Raw genomic sequence first — 17,004 nt, 5'->3', positions numbered from 1 at the left:
AAGTAATCGCCGAACCGAATAGTTGAATGGCTAGCTAAGAGCACATAAAAGTAAGACAGAAGCTTAGTAAAACGTAAAGCGTTTAAAATCAATCAACGAAACTACAAACAACAAAAAAAAAGCTTTGCAAACGCAAACAAAGGCCAGAAGCCTTTGTGGCCCAAAGAAAAATTGTTTAGGTAATCTATCTCCAGGTATACATATATTTAGAGATTGCCTTACATATCCGTATAGAATTGTTTTTTGAAACAAAGACTTAATAAAAGGCAACCTCAGCTCCTATGCAGGCATTGTCATATTGAAAATCCCTTTTTGAACCTTCGTTCGTAAAGCCAATAAAGATCTTCGATCCTGGGAGAAGCCGTATGAGGCGGGTAGAAGCTTCACGTACGGTTTTGAAGCCGGGCCTTTCTAGCAGCAATGGGGTGGCCTAGGGACCGATATGATGATTGGTTTAGGTACTAATTTTTGGGCCAATTCCCTTTCAATGCTACCCAAAAATGATATTCTTGCTGAATCTGAGTTTGCTACTCTAATCACTATCAAACTAGTACCTATTACGTTTAGCATCTTAGGGGCTCTTACGGCGTATAATGTAAATCTTTTTGCAAACGAATTACTTTTTGCTTTTAAAACCAGTACTTTCGGTAATAGACTTTATTGCTTCTTGAATAAGCGCCGGTTCTTTGATAAAGTTTTCAACGACTTTATAGTGAGATCGTTTTTGTATTTTGGATACGAAGTCTCATTTAAAGCCTTAGACAAGGTGCTATTGAGATCTCAGGTCCTTATGGGATTTCGTATACATTCCGGAAATTGGCTAAGTAAATAAGTTAACTTTAAAGTGGATTTGTTGTGCGAGGAGTATGTCATGACTTGTTAGCCCTAAGCTCCGTGGTGGGTAAACGGTAAACTCGACTCTACGAGCCCAAAAAGCGACAATAGGGACGTAAAGGCCAGAGTTAATGTAGTGCTAGCAAGAACGTGAGTTAATAAGCCTCGGACTCCTTTTTTTTGTCCACAAGGCATGTTAAAATGAATAAAGGCATGGTAGGCGTATTTAACAAAGGTCGCGGTATGTTAGGTTTCGCTAAAGCAGGGAAAATTGCAGCCCCCTGCCTTTCCTTGATAATATGGAATCACGCTGCCGTCACTATACATACGGTAAAAGGTTTGAAAGGCAAAATAGCTAGAGCACAGGAAAAAAACAATCTCAGCAAGAGCCATACGTAACGACTACTAGTGCTCTTAAGGCTCTGGGATCTCCTGTAAACCCCCATACGATATATGACGGATATTAAGGGAAGCAGTAATGGGGACTATTTCGAAAGTGCGTGCTGCAGAGAGCCAGATGAGGGGAGATCTCCACGTCCGGTTCGGAGGGCAGTGGTATCTTGACCCTACTATCATTATGCCTTCGTTATGTTACCTGGATTTACTTTATTTGCGATTTTTTGGTATGTGGGATTTTTGCTTTTTTTTTTGGGTATCGAGTATCGTATCTTATTTTTAGTTTTGTAGTTTCCTTTTATAGATACAGATATAGACTTTCTTTTTTTTATTATAAAACAGAACTTGAAAATACAAACTAACGCTGGGGGAAGGTCCGATCCCTTCCCTTCCCGGAGGTATGGCTGAGCGGCTTAAGGCATTGGTTTGCTAAATCAACATACAATACATTGTATCATGGGTTCGAATCCCATTTCCTCCTACACTTTTCCTTGATGATTATGCTGAAGTACAGTACAGAATCGAAAATTACAAGACGCTCTTTCCCTATGATATGATGGCCAGGCCGTTACCTGAGCACTCTTCCCGCCGATCTTACCTTGGTAAGAATGTAACTGTGTCGTTGCCTCTGTTCCGTAACAATGAACAGCAAAAATAGACAATCAAAGGAAAAAGTGCAGTGGTCACCCCATTTGCCATCCCTTCAAAATGGCAAACCAAACAACATAAGTCTACTTTGATAACTGTAACGGTAGCCGCTACCTTTACCTTATCAACGCTTTTTTGTTTTATTAACGCAAGCAAGCAATTCTATTTTTGCTTTCGTTTGCTTTCTCTCTTTTTAGAAAAGCAGCAAAAACAACAAGCTATAGTAGCGCTACAGCAGCTATAAAAGTAACCCAATCCCAGTCCTTCACGTTAAGCGGTCTCCTTTTCATGCTTTAGATAGCATAGCATCTCAGTCTCCTGCATTTATGTTATGGCCCTCGATTTCCCCAGCAGAAAGGGAACCCAACCTTTAGTCTCTTTTTACCCGTATATAGTGGACCTAAAAGCATGAAGCCTTACTACGAGCCCTTCAGACATGTATGCAGCAAGTCTTTCTAAAGGATCTCTAAACACAGACGCCGATTTATGAAGATCTTGCATTGCTAGCTCTGCAACCTCCATCTTTTCTTCAAATAACGCAGCAGCACATGTGATAAGAAGATTCTTCACACGACTGCCAAGATTCAATGCTTTCAACAAATGCTCAAAGGAAAAAGAACCATGCTTTAAAGCTGTTACTGCACTTATTTCCATCTTGGTTTCTTCTGGAGCTACTGAATCATGCACCAGCTCCTTTATATTATATGCTGCTGTTTTTTAGTCAAATGATGGAAACACCCAACCATACCCGTAATGATAAAGACAAATGCCAACACGTAAGCCACTATTATTGCAATCAGAGCTCCTAATTGGCGCAAGTGGTGCAAGGACAAGCTATCTATGAAGGTATGGGATGTAGTATGGTGCAATGTCTGCATAGAAACGCTAAGGTTGCATCTCTGCTCTGGAAGTTTAGAATTTTGCTTAGCCTTAAGGGGTGAACTCTTCTCATGGTAAGCACTGAACCCAAGCCATACTCTGTGCATAGATCTTCATGCAGATGCTTGAAAAACGCAGGAATACTCCCTTTCCTGTGAACACATTTGCTTTGCACTAAGGTCAAGGACCTCTAAGCTACTGGAGTTGGCAAGGGATGCAGGAAATGGCCCTGTAAAGTTGTTAAAGCTCAATACAAGCTACTGGAGTTGGCAAGGGATGCAGGAAATGGCCCTGTAAAGTTGTTGAAGCTCAATACAAGCTTACGCTTGAAAAAAAGAGAAAGGTTACTACACAGTCGATAAAGTAAGCCAACCGCAGGGACTAAACAAAAAGGCGTCACTTAGCTAGTTATTCAGCTAAAGAGGTGCTCTCTCTTTCCTTTCGCAGGGACTAAACAAAAAGGCGTCACTTAGCTAGTTAGCCAAAGAGGTGCTTTTTTGTATATATACAAGAGATTAATTATGTTCTTATCTAACGTCGTCGTGTGTTTAAACGATTTCAATCAGCGCAGCGGGTTTCTTTCTTCATTAAGCTCAAGTGGTGTGGTAAAATAGGACTAGGTGTTTCTTGGTTAGCTGCATTTTCGTTATGATTGTAAGCTTTACATAGATTCAAGGCTTTCCTTTCATTCTCACTTGCCTTTTGCATATCTTGTTCACAGCTCGATGGCCGTACTAAGAATATAGTAAACATGCGCCTCGATAAGGCGCGGCTAGGACGGCTCGTTGGTTCTTCCAACGTGCGTTTCCTTAGGGTCTTGGTTTCACTTGTCTTCATCCCGCATTCGCATGAGTCAGTTTGAGTGAAGGGCTGCTTTGGTTCCGCACGCTAATGCGTTGTTGAGTACCCTTTTTTATTGGCCTTCCGCCGTAGGTTATCAACCTACCCTTGGTACGGAAATGGGATTACTGCAGGAAAGGAAAGGGAAGGAAAGGAAAGGAATTACTTCCACCAAGGAAGGATCAATAACTTCCATTCAAGCTGTTTACGTACCTGCGGATGATCTGACTGACCCAGCCCCGCTACGACGTTTGCACATTTAGATGCTACAACTGCGCTTTCAAGAGGCTTAGCAGCAAAAGGTATCTATTCGGCCGTGGATCCGTTGGATTCGACGTCAACTATGCTGCAGCCTTGGATTGTGGGTGAGAAGCATTACAAGACGGCATAAAGGGTTAAGCAGACTTTGCAGCGTTACAAAGAACTTCAAGATATTATAGCTATTCTCGGATTGGACGAGTTATCCGAGGAGGACTGTTTGATGGTAGCTAGAGCACGAAAAAGAGAGCGTTTTTTCTCTTTTTTCTTTTGGATTTCTATTTAATATGCTAATCTGTATACGAATGGAGACGATCGGACTTGAACCGATAACTTCATGCTTGCAAAACATGCGTTCTACCGATTGAACTACGCCCCCGTCCTCGTTTCATGTGCAACACGTATCATGTGGGCAAACAAAACACAAGAGAGCTATTGCTCATACGTGCGTGCCTATAGCCTTTTTTCTACAGAGTTTAGACTTTATCCAAGACACGGCCCCATTTCATCACACTGTCAATGAAAGAGGCTAAATGTCATAAAGTAAAGATGTGTCGTTGGCAGCAAGCAGTAATAGTTCACGAATCTTTTCTCGGTCCACCATTTTGATTGTATCGGCGTTAGGGAGGGGATAAGCCGTCTTGTCTTCTCGGAAGGGAAGCCTTGAGGCCAAAAGCGAAGCGAAAAGAAAAAGGTTATGGATACAAGAGATGAAAAACCGCAATCTTGGATACAAAAACAAAAAAAGTTTGAAAGATGAAATTTCAAAAGCCACCAACCGATAGTTATGGCTTCTTTTTTTCGCACTTAGATTTTTGGATAGATGCCCTTATACAGGAATACATCCGAGAAGAAGCGCTTGATAAACAAGAATTGCTTATCCAAAGATTCGCAGTTCTTATAAAAGTCAAAGAAAACCTGAAGGCAAAAAGGAACTAAGCTAGTGGCCCCGCTTTTCCTAGTTACTTATGAAATGGCACGTTGTCTATGTATTCGAGTGGTCTCATTGAATCTCTTCGGGGGTCTGCCCCTGCCCCCATATACATCTTAATGATAATAGAAGCGTCGAAGGCCGATGCGTCGAGTAAAATCCAGGCCAGGGGAATCGCACAAGTAAGCGAAAGGGGCACGGCACCGAGTTTATCTCAAAGATTGTTTATCAACAGTAACATGGCTGGGTATTCATAACTTTTTCTTGCGTGAAACCACTTGCTCTGCTTTAGGTCGCTTCATAACTTAACTGGTTCGTACATAGCACGAGGCTTAATAAATAGAATAGGATTTTCTTTTGTAAAGCGTTTAAAATCAACGAGACTACAAACAAAGAAAAACAAAGAAAGAAAAAGAAAGCAAGCTGTAAGCAAAGAAAAAGAAAGGAAAAAGGAATATTAAGCACCATCCATTACCACGCGAACCACCGGGTTCATAAAAAAACTAGGGTAGAGTGTTAAAATAACATTCTACATGGTATTCTGGAAAAGAACTCAAACAACTAAGGATGAAACAAATCAACGTAATAGCTAGGTTACCTAAACGGGTGAAGCTCTCTGTCTTTAACCATTTAGGAATGCAATCATTGTTCTTTAATTGGCTGCTCCGCTCGGGCTTTCCCTCCCCACGAAAAACCCTTTGCTACGCTTGCATCTTTAATTGGGCTTTCTCTTCACTTGCCTTTGACCGTGGCTCTTTAGACTCTTAAAGGCATTTTCGTTAATCCTACCATTACGTTGAATGTAAATGCATTGTACTAATAAAAGATATAGCGCTTAATCGCTCGGGCTTTCCCCGGAAATCCCTTCGCTTGCCATTACAGGGGCTAGCTTTATGTCGTAGGAACAAAGGTGCTACTAAAGCAAAGGAAGAGCTAGTGCAACTTGTTAATAACAACTTGTTTTCTAAGGGTAAATAGGGTTTAATTATTAACCATAATAGATTCTTTGTTTAAGGGTTAAATCGTTAATTTTAATGGCCTTTAATAGTTCACTATTAAAGTAAAGTCGTATAAGCCCTGGTCCATCACCTTATTGTCTAGCAATGCTTGGTACGTTGAGGCGAGACGGGCGACTCGCTTAGATCACCCAGCGGCAGTGTCAGGCCTTTACTGCTAAAGGATACGTCTTTACATTTAACAAACACTACACTACCAACAGTTCAGTTCCCTAGCCCCGGTTAGTTAACGTCAGGACAACTGTGAGAAGGGTCTCCGTGCCGTGCATGAACCGCCGCGATGCAATCATAGCCATAGACAACGCCAAACAGTTGCAGCTTCTTCAGTTCAGGGATACGAAGCAATCAGCGCTAAGCAGCAGCTTCGAGAATACAAAGCAAAGCCTCTACGTTCATTGACTGGACAAACAGTTATAAAATACGTATCTTCGGTGGTTGAAGGGCAAAGTGTTGACTAACGTCTACGGGCTTCAATTTTTTCATACTGGCCCTTCCCTTTTGCATGACCGAATAAGCGAGTAGCTATTACGTATTTCGGTATAGCTATCCCTCACTAATTCGTAGTTCGGTCGAGCAGTCATAGAAATCTATCACGGTTCATGATTAGACTTCATTCCACCTTGCAAAAAGTGGCATAATTGGCCCCGGCTAGAGCCGCGGTAGCTGCAGAATCGAGTAAGTAGACCACCGTATGGACAGATAGGCTTACCAGTCGACCGCCTTTCTTGCTACTAAAGCAGTGCCGCAGGCAGTGCTTGCTTGGTTGCAGGGATTTCAAAATACCTTTTCCCTGCCGCTCGGACGGACAATTAATTACGTTTCCCTGCCTCCCATTAATTACGTAATATAGAGAGTTGTTTCATTGCTCGGACGAGGAAATTAAGCAAACGACACCCTATTTGATCAAGGTATTTTGAAATCCCCGTGTCTGCGTGCTCGTTTGGGCACGAAGTTCACTCTAACGCCGTAGACACCGAGAGTTTAGTTGGTTGAGTTTCGAAGGGTAGAGCGGTAGCCTACGTTATAGTTCGTACAGTTCTTCGCTTCGAGGAGCCATAGTTGCCTACAAATAAGAATCAATCTGCCCACATTCTATCTCAAAAGAGCTTTGCTTTCCTCGCTTGGCAGTAGTTTAGTTTTTCGCAGCTCATGTAACTTAAAGGAGAGAGTCTGTGAAACGGCACCGGTTCAAGCCCGGTCATGAGCCAAACTGGATCGGAAGGATCATCTACTACTCTGTCATTAAGTTGAGCACTGGTATGGTGACTGGAGATTATTGGGGCAACCCTTTTCCGGAATGTAAGATGATCCGCCTTGCCGTGGCCATTCCGCTTACGGTTATTGGCTTTGCCAGTAACTAACTAAGAGATCATCAACAAAAAATGATGAAAAATAACCTATTCGAAACTTCAAAAAGTCTAACTCTTTCGATGATTAGCCGTCGGGGGGTTTCCAGTGAACTACCAAAAAGAAAAATCCCTTTTCGTTTGTTCGTTAAGAGTTACCCGTACGGTGTCACTCTAGAGTGACTCGGGAGTTCATATCGAATGTGTTTTCTTAGTGGTCGCCATTTCAATGTACGAATTTGGAAGGAATAAGCGGGGGCAATTTTTAACTTGTTACTTCTATTCTTCCAATTCCGACAGTTCAGAAGACAGGCCGGAAGCGGAAACAAGCCAGCAGCCCGCCGAACAAGGCTCGACGCCGACAGAGAATTTATCGTTTCCTCCTCCTCCATCATCTTCGGGGGCGCCGTTATGGGAAGAGGAGTTTGGAGGGGATACTCGTGAAATCAAGGATGACAACTCCACTCCAGAAGGAGACAAGGCCGGACACGAATTGAGCTCAGGGCCGTCAAGCGAAGTTGAGGGAAGCCCTTCGTCATCGAAGAACAGGAAGGAGGAGGGTACTAGCGAGGCTCCCGAGACTAGCGAGGCAAAGAGCCAGAGCCCCTTTTCTTGACAACAAGAAGAGGAGCTGCTTTCCAAGCTGGATCACCTTGCACAATCACAAGTGCCTAAACGTTCTTGGTGGAACCGGGTTTTGTGTTTCTGTAGGGGACCAAAACCGGAGGAAGACACTCCTTCCGGAAATGAAGGGAACGGTCAGGATACTGGGTCGGGCGATAATGACCCCGGAGAATAGGAAGCACTGGGGGGAATTTCCTGGCTTTGCCCCTTCCTGCTTCCCGAAAAAGAGAATGGCAAGGATGAACCCGAGAATGAGAAAAGGAGCAGCAGTAGGTATTGGAAACGTATTTAGTCCTTTGACAAGCCCTGTGGCGTGAAATCTATCATTAGCCAAACAATTATTCGGTCTCCAGGCTTTGCCTTAACAAAAGCTATTGCCCTGTTTGCTTTGATGATGGCCTTTTCGATATTCTTCGTATTTTAAGGAAATCAATAAACAACCCTGAAGATAAGTCTAGATAAATAACGGTTACTTCGGGGTGGCCTTTGCTTTGGTCACCCCCCAACTAGGTAACATAATGGTAATGCGTTGGACTTACAGTCCTAGAATGATGGTTCGACTCCATCCCCAGTTTTTTTTAAGTAAACCCACTGTGGCATGACGGTACATGACAAGGGACCCTAGCTTAGAATGCAATGGATGTATGTGGGTTCCCCCCAGCTACCTACTCCTTTTGCTAGGGATTTGGACACGCGAGGAGGAGGCTCTGTTGCTAGCCCTTATTGACATAGAGCTACTGCCTTGGCAAGAGCTGCTGTCTTCGCTATGTCAACCGTGCATAAAGAAATGCCATAAACGTTGAAAACAAAGAAATTGCTAGAAGAATGTCGATTGATTCTACGACGTAAACGAATCATGATAATTCGTTGCAACTTGAAGTCCCGCCTTGGCAACCGCTACGTAGCATCCCAGGTTCAGTAAGCACATAGACTCTTAACAAGCTATGGGGCCGGATCATGTTAAGATGAAATGCCATTTGACCTCAGGTGCTGGCAAGGGCATCTAGCCAATGCCTTCCTGGCATGCGTGAATGCTGGGTTGTGAAATTAATCGTTTAAATGCAGAAGCCAACGATAGCACTATGACTACGAGATTAGGTCAGGCCCAAGGATTCCTCCCTTTACCGCGTCCTTTTCTATCTATCTATCACGGATTACCCTTTTAGCATTTGACCATGCCTATCTATTCGTAGCGTCTTAAAAGAGCTTTCGAAAGAATAGTCGTTTAATTTGTTTTTTTGGATTCGTCGGAGAGAAGCAGTTAGTCGATTTACGCGTGCCGACCTTTTTTTAGAGCTTCGGTTCTTCCGCCTGAGCATCAGTGGAATAAGGACTACATGGCGCTAGCCACACAAATTCTTTGCTTTAAAAGAAAAGTTTTGTTTGCCTATATGATACGTGTTGCACATGAAACGAGGGGGGGGCGTAGTTTAATCGGTAGAACGCATGTTTTGCAAGCATGAAGTTATTGGTTCAAGTCCGATCGTCTCCATTCGTATACAGATTAGCACATTAATTTATAACTAGGCTAGGAAATTCAAATTGTAATGAAAACTTCCCTGTTGCCTGGAGCCCAGCACTACATTGGCCGGGACGCCTTACCCCTTGGCACGGCACCTTAAGCTAGGGAAAACCCGGCTAACCGCCACCCCGAGTCGCTGCCGGGGCCTGGTCAAGCGACTCAACGACGAGTGCACAGCGGCAGTTAATGCATGCTACATGCTCTATAGGCTCTTCTGGCCAAGGGAAAGCACCTACTTTAACCAAAAGAGCTCAGTACGGCACCTGTTCGCTACCACCTATACAGAATCGGTGGGTTACCCGCTTTAGGCTGTAGCCGAAGAACAGGCGGGGGGCTGCTACCATAGCCAATCTAAGGCGCGACCTTGAGGGGGTTCTAAGGGCGGCAATTGACCGTTTAATCCTCTTAGAGGAACTCTCCCTGAGCAAGGTAGACATGGTGGCTTGCCACACTGGCATATACGCCGGGCCCTCTAAAGCACCCGAGACATAGGAAGCCTACATATCAGGGTCCCTTCCCTATGTGAGTACATATTCCTTTGATGGGCTAGACATTTCGACTGCCCAAACCCAAAGCTCAAGCGCTGGCATTCATAAGGGTCAGTTTGCTTGCTGTTTTAGAAACGAAAAAGTTTTCTTGTCGAAGAGTATCTCAAGGATCGAAGAGTTTACATCTTTTCTTAATTCTTCACGAAAGTCGAAACCGTATTTTTCTAGGGCTATAGCGGGAATTGGGCTTATTTTAGCTTTCGTTGAAGTAATTGTTTTTCTATTTGTCTTAATCGTCGGCTTGGTCTATGCATGGCGAAAAGGAGTTATTTTGCAGCGTGGCTTCTCATCTAGTTTAATAACAACACTTTAAAAACAAAGCCTATATCGTATCCTATACGTCACGTTACGTATTATATCATTCCTGACTTACGCAAGCAAAATACTTGATAACTACGACCCGTATAGGATTTCAACTCGTTACTACTTTAGCTACCCATCTCTTTAGATCGTTTTTTTTACCCGGCTATACGTGCTCATGCTAAGGTGTGTGTCGTACGCGCTTTCGTGCCATCCCTTGCCCCACCTGGGGTAACCATACAACATCGTTAGTGGAATCTTGAAAAGAGATTAGTACGAGGAAGCCCATTGTCCTTGCGGCGCTTTTACCTCTCGCCTATCAAAGTGATGTTCTTTCACCCGGTAGAAGAACTTGTCTAGAGAAGGATTTCCCGCTTAGATGCTTTCAGCGGTTCTTCCCTACCAACTTAGCTACCCGGCGCTGTTACTGGCACAACAACCGGAACACCATAGGTTGACCTAACCCAGTCCTCTCGTACTAGGGCAAGCTTCTCGCAGTTCTCTAAAACCAACGGTAGATAGGAACCGAACTGTCTCACGACGTTCTAAACCCAACTCACGTACCACTTTCATCGGCGAACAACCGAACCCTTGGGACCTTATTCAACCCCAGGATGTGATGAGTCGACATCGAGGTGCCAAACGACTCCGTCGATAAGAGCTCTTGGGAGTCATCAGCCTGTTATCCCCGGCGTACCTTTGATCCGTTGAGCGAGAGCCCTTCCACACGGGACTCCCGGATCACTATGGCCGACCTTCGTCTCTGTCCGACTAGTAAGTCTTACAGTCAGGCAGGCTTCTACCATTACGCTCATAAGCTGTTATAATATTAGCTTGAGCCTACCTTCGCACACCTCCGTTACTCTTTGGGAGGCATCCGCCCCAGATAAACTACCCACCTTGCAATATCCCGCTTCTGACAGCAGCGGCGGTTAGGCATCCAACGACGAGAGAGTGGTATTTCAAGATTGGTGGCGACATTGCCATCACCTCCCATCTATCCTACACATTAAATCAAGGATGTCACTGCAAAAGTATAGTAAAGGTGCACGGGGTCTTACCGTCTAGCCGTTAGTACTCCGCATCTTCACGGAGAATTCAATTTCACTGAGTCCATGTTGGAGACAGCGGGGCAGTCGTTACCTGTAAGTCTTGCTAAACTTTTTGGTTTAGCTTGGGCTTTCTCTTTACCCAGGCCTTTTTCTCAGTTCCAATAGAATAAGCCATAGCGGTAAGCCTGGGCGCTTCATGTAAAGTCTCTGGGGATTGGACCTCTGCTATCCAGTCTGGATGTTCTGGAGCAAGTGCATGCTTTTCCATTCCCCAATCCTGCGGATCGTCCATTGTGTCATATCTAAGTCCTTGAAGACAAGTGCACTTAGATCTTTAAAGTGTTCCCGCATGTAATGTGGCCTAAAACCTAATAATTACTTAGAAGGCTGGCGTAACTTACTGTGTACACCATTCATGCAGGTCGCTACTTATGCGACACAATAAAGTTAATCAAACGGCAATGGATGGTATTCAGTTCCATGCCATCCTCGCCTATGGCCTTATAGTCGCCTATAAGTTCGGACTATATCATCATCTCGAAGGATGTCTGGCGTGTGGTCGTTGGGGATCGAGTTTAGATCTTGGAACTACGTTCGCGGGCGCACGGCGCGAGGCTACGAAAATGGTCAGCCGCGGGCTCGAAAGACGATGTATTTCCAACTTGCTATCCTGCTGATGGTCCGCGCCACCAACTACATTTTCCATTCAGCCGTGGATAGGCCGTAGGTTGGTTGAAAGCGCTTCGCGCTGTCGACAGCCAGATTTTTTTGATTTTATCCTGTTCTGTATGAGTATTGGATACTGAAATTCGGGCGGATGTCCCAGCATATTGCCCGATTATGTTGTCGAACATCTCTGTCAAACCACCCCTTTGTCGGGGAATTTCGCTACCTTAGGACAGTTAGAGTTACTGCCGCCGTTTACCGGGGCTTCCATTCAAAGCTTATAACACTTCTCCTTTTTACCTTCCGGCCCGGGCAGGTGTCAGACTCTATACATCGTGTTACCACTTAGCGGAGTCCTGTGTTTTTAATAAACAGTCGCTACCCCCAATATGTGCCGCTTTCCCAATCCTTCAATAGGAGAGCACCCCTTCTTCCGAAGTTACGGGGCCATTTTGCCGAGTTCCTTCAACATGGTTCTCTCAAGCGCCTTAGTATATTCTACTTGTTCACCCGTGTCAGTTTGGGGTACGGTTGGTTTTGCATTTTAAATGTTGAATCGCCCTCCCAATTCCACGAAGTTTTTTCCCGGGAGTTTCAACCCTGCAGCCGGAGTGACTTTGTAGCCCCCTGCCCAATCATCCAATTCACGAGTTTAACAAACACGCATGGTTCAGTAGTTAAAGCAACTTCGTCGCTTTCGTGTACCCATCGGACGTTGCCCTTTCGGGGTTCCTTAGGGACCGATTCACTCTGCGTAGATTGACTGAACGCAGAAACCCTGGAACTGGCAGGCGATCATGTTTTTCACATGATTTCTCGTTACTCATGTCAGCATTCTCACTTCTGGTACCTCCAGGTGTTGTCACCAACAACTTTCCTTGATTGACAGAACGTTCCGCTACTGACACTTGAAAAAGCTTCTTTCAAGGTCTCGTCGCTTCGGTGAGTCACTTGAGCCCCGAGACATTTTCAGTGCCATGAAGCTAGACCAGTGAGCTATTACGCTTTCTTTGAAAGATGGCTGCTTCCAAGCCCACCCCCTGGTTGTCATCGCTTGATCACTTCCTTTTCCACTAAGTGATTGCTTAAGGACCTTAGCGTACGATCTGGGCTGTTTCCCTTTCGACTTTGGATCTTAGCACCCGAAGTCTGTCTGTACAAACCCATGGCCTGTATTCGGAGTTTCCTTGGGGTCGGTCAAGCTTTGGGCTACCCTAGCCCATTGAGTGCTCTACCTCAAGCCATAAACGTTATACGCTCTACTTCAATAGATTTCGCGGAAAACCAGCTATATCCGATCTTGGTTATTCAGATAGGTAAGCCCGGAACGGAAGAGCTTTCCCCCTCTTTGAACCGCACGTGCAAGTTTCCTTGCATACGGCTCAAATGACGAATGGGAAGTCTAGGCCCCGGCAGCTTTTGGTTCCTGCGTTTCAGGAACCGCTCGGAGCGTTTAGAGAGAAGCTAGAAGCAAAGCGCAACTCAGTTTCCTTGGTTTCCAGTATGCATGAAACCAGAAGAAAGGGCAGCTGGCTCAGCCAGGGGAACCCTAGCGGGGGAAGCCCAGCGACCCTTGCATAACCTTTGTGGCGTTACTGCTCGCAGTTATTCATTTAAGGCACGAAGTGCGTATAAATGGTCTTTTCGCGCGCGCTTCGTCATTCATGATACGAGTTAGCACCGGGCCCCCAACTCAAAAGGTCAGGTCGGCGATTCATTGAATAGATATGTCTCTATCTACCTCCGCTGCCTATTTTACCCTACCCAGTAAAGCAAGCTGGTGGCTTTTCATATCGTCTTCTGCCCACTGGACGGTATCTGATCTTACGACCAGACCTCCTGTGGGGAGCCCATTGGGTTTACCTTGTCGACATGTTGACTTTATTACAAGGAAAAGCGATCCTGTGCTATACTCCGGTGATCATTTGCCGATCGGGGCACGCAGAGGCCCATCGTGTCCCAAATCACATTCTGGTTCATTCTTCGCCAACAGAGTGCCTGCTGGCCCGTAATGATACAGCAGCTTTATGGTTTCTACGAAGCGTTGTCGCACAGTTCACTTGCGTTGATCAGTAGTCTTGCCACTCCTAGCGGGTTCTATGCTGCCACCTCTTGCATTGTTTTGTTAGCTTCACACCCTCCCCAAAGGAACGCATGGTGGGGTAGGAGCCTCCCGCTAAGCTGAAATGACAGTAGCCTTGGCAATCGGGTCTCCCGGACACTTGCTTGTAAAGGAGACAGGGCGCGCGATTTGAAAGGGATAACCAAAGAAGCGCGCTTTTTTAGGGCCCTCTCTCTCCAGCGGAGTGACGTTTGCCCTAACGCAAGCAATTTTGCATTCTGCGGAATCTCATTTCAGCCAGCCATTTCTTTTCAAACAGTTTTCTCTTTTCGATTTGAAAAGAATGGAATGTTGAGAAAGAGTTAGTGCCGTTAGGCACTTCCCCCGGCAAAAGTGGGCGCTGCAGGCACTTACCCTGCCCGGCGGAAGAGAGGGACCTTAGGCTCCCGAAAGGAAAGTGCCGGTAAGTACAACGTTGGTCTTGAGTTTGGCGGCTGCCATAACCATTGCCTTATGCTCCTCAAGTCGCACGGCCTTTCCAAGCCGCTCTATCTCTCGATTGAGATTAGACTATACATTTTTCTCATCTCTAATTTAAGGTCAACGTTAGGGTACAAGTGCCGATGCAATATTTTCATAAAGGTGTGACTCTTGGTCAAAGAAGGCCTTGGTCTCTTCTCCATAAGCCGGACCGCCAACGTCAAGGCGAGATCACATTGGTCCAGTCCCCGCCCAGTGGAAGCATCCACTCGGATAGCAAGGAAAGGTCAGATGACTGCAGCATCCGCCGCTAGCAATTGTTTAGAATGACTGCAGCCACGTCATCGCTTTGGTGGTCGAATTACTGCAGTTAATTCGAAGAATTGCCTAGCTTTTGCTATCCGTTATGGCGTTCCTTTCTCTTCTCCTCTTCGCATCTTTAGTGGGTCCGGGCTGTCAACTATGTCTCCCGACAATTCTCAGTACATATAGCGGAAAACGCTTTTCACATATCGAGGTCGGAATGGGATCAGGTGTTCCGCGTTTTACTAGGATGCCCGGACAAAACAAACACGCTTGATTAAGAAACAAAAAAGTGCTAACGACAAAAGCACCTGCCAGAGAAAATGCAAATACAGCTAGTACAAGCCTTTGATTATTTAATCGCTACCAACCCCACACTTCCCCTCGCACAGTTAGCTTACCCGAACGAATTGACTTTATCAACTCACGTACAGTTAATAAAAAGACGCTAGCGCCTCCCTTTAAGATTCCCTCCAGCCACAGGTTCCCCTACGACTACCATGTTACGACTTCACCCCAGTCACTGACCCAACCGTGATATGCGCCAAGGAGACCACCCATACCAAAATGGGCCACACTCAACGCCGGCATGAAACACTTTAGCAATAGGTGATCTCTGGTCGATGCTTTGGGCGAAACCAATTCCCAGGGTGTGACGGGCGGTGTGTACGGGGCCCGGGTACGTATTCACCGCGGCATGCTGATCCGCGATTACTAGCGATTCCAACTTCATGTTCTCGAGTTGCAGAGAACAATCCGAACTGAGGCAATCTTTATGGATTCGCTCCGCCTTACGGCCCTGCTTCCTATTGTAATTGCCATTGTAGCACGTGTGTAGCCCAGCCCATAAGGGCCATGCGGACTTGACGTCATCCCCACCTTCCTCCATAGTAGAACTATAGGCAGTCTCCTGTGAGTGCAACATCGGCACAGAGGAAGTGTCATCAATCCCGTACCGCCCCGCTGACAAGTAAATAATGACATTGATCCTTTGAGAGCAGCATGTCTTAGCAACACAAAACAAGGGTTTCGCTCGTTATAGGAGTTAACCAAAAACGTCTCACGACACGAGCTGACGACAGCCATGCAGCACCTGTATGAATTTTCGTTTCATCCCGTTAAGGACAAGCACACTTGTTCATATGTCAAGTGTTCATACGTCAAGTGTTCATATGTCAAGGGCTGGTAAGGTTTTGCGCGTTGTATCGAATTAAACCACATGCTCCACCGCTTGTGCAAGCCCCCGTCAATTCCTTTGAGTTTCAGTCTTGCGACCGTACTCCCCAGGCGGAGTGTTTAATGCGTTAGCTGAGCCCCCGATCCGCGGACCAAGGACGAACACTCATCGTTTACGGCATGGACTACCAGGGTATCTAATCCTGTTTGCTCCCCAAGCTTTCGCACCCTAGCGTCAGTAGAAACCCAGAAAGCTGCCTTCGCTACTTCGGCGTTCTTTCGTATATCTCCGGATTTTATCCCTACCACACGAAATTCCACTCCCCTCTATCCCACTCAAGTGAATTGTGTTTTGAAAGCATTCCGCCAGTTGAGCTGGCGCCTTTAACTTTCAACCTGATTCACTGCCTACGTGCCCTTTACGCCCAGTCATTCCGAATAACACTAGCCCCTCCCGTCTTACCGCGGCTGCTGGCACGGAATTAGCCGGGGCTTCTTTTTCGAGTCTTGTCATAATCGTCACTCGACGAAAGAGCTTTACAAGCGGCATTGCCCTTCCTCGCGTTAGCGACGTTTTTCACTCACTCACGCGATATTGCTGGATCGGGCTTTCGCCCATTGTCCAATATTCCCCACTGCTGCCTCCCTATGGAGTCTGGGCCGTGTCTCAGTCCCAGTGTGGCTGATCGTCCGAAAAGATCAGCTAAGCATCTGCGGCTTGGTCAGCCTTTACCCAACCAACTACCTAATACTACGCAGGCTCATCAAATAGCGCTTTTTAGCTTTATCGAAGCTTGCTTTTTTGCTTTCGTTTCTTTGGGATTCGGCCCAAACTGTTTGGCAGATTCCCACGCGTTACGCACCCGTTTGCCACTTTGTCTTCAACTGTTCTATAAACAGAAAACAACGTTCAACTTGCATGTGTTAAGCATATCGCCAGCGTTCATTCTGAGCCAGGATCAAACTCGGTTTTTTGGTTAAAAAAGGTCAATCTTTGTCGTTGATGATCTCTTGGTTAGTTACCAGCTCTTGCCAATAACCGTAAGCGGAACGGCCATCGGCAAGGCGAATCATCTTACGTCCCGGGATTGGGGCCGAGCGGGGGTTAAGCATAATCTCAGAT

The 17,004-nt window shown here is 45.7% G+C and overlaps 1 long non-coding RNA gene, 1 other non-coding gene and 1 pseudogene across 2 annotated transcripts; all 3 read right to left on the bottom strand.

The window, feature by feature from the left end:
* Nucleotides 1-4,161: 4,161 nt before the first annotated feature.
* TRNAA-UGC (transfer RNA alanine (anticodon UGC)) lies at nucleotides 4,162-4,234 on the bottom strand. Its single transcript has one exon. It is a non-coding gene; the product is annotated as a tRNA-Ala (tRNA).
* A 5,591-nt stretch (nucleotides 4,235-9,825) lies between these two features.
* On the bottom strand, nucleotides 9,826-13,030 carry LOC147416818 (uncharacterized). Its single transcript, XR_015187485.1, has 2 exons — nucleotides 11,603-13,030; nucleotides 9,826-11,285 (listed from the first exon to the last, which is right to left on the bottom strand). It is a non-coding gene; the product is annotated as an uncharacterized LOC147416818 (long non-coding RNA).
* Nucleotides 13,031-15,177: 2,147 nt separating this feature from the next.
* On the bottom strand, nucleotides 15,178-16,851 carry LOC147416817 (18S ribosomal RNA; annotated as a pseudogene).
* Between the last annotated feature and the right edge of the window lie 153 nt (nucleotides 16,852-17,004).

This window comes from Adiantum capillus-veneris, unplaced genomic scaffold (assembly GCF_014529385.1).
Source record: "Adiantum capillus-veneris isolate H3 unplaced genomic scaffold, ASM1452938v2 Hic_scaffold_461, whole genome shotgun sequence".
NCBI classification, from domain to species: Eukaryota; Viridiplantae; Streptophyta; class Polypodiopsida; order Polypodiales; family Pteridaceae; genus Adiantum; species Adiantum capillus-veneris.
Note: the sequence above shows the minus strand (reverse complement) of the source record. Positions and strands in the feature narration are given on the sequence as shown.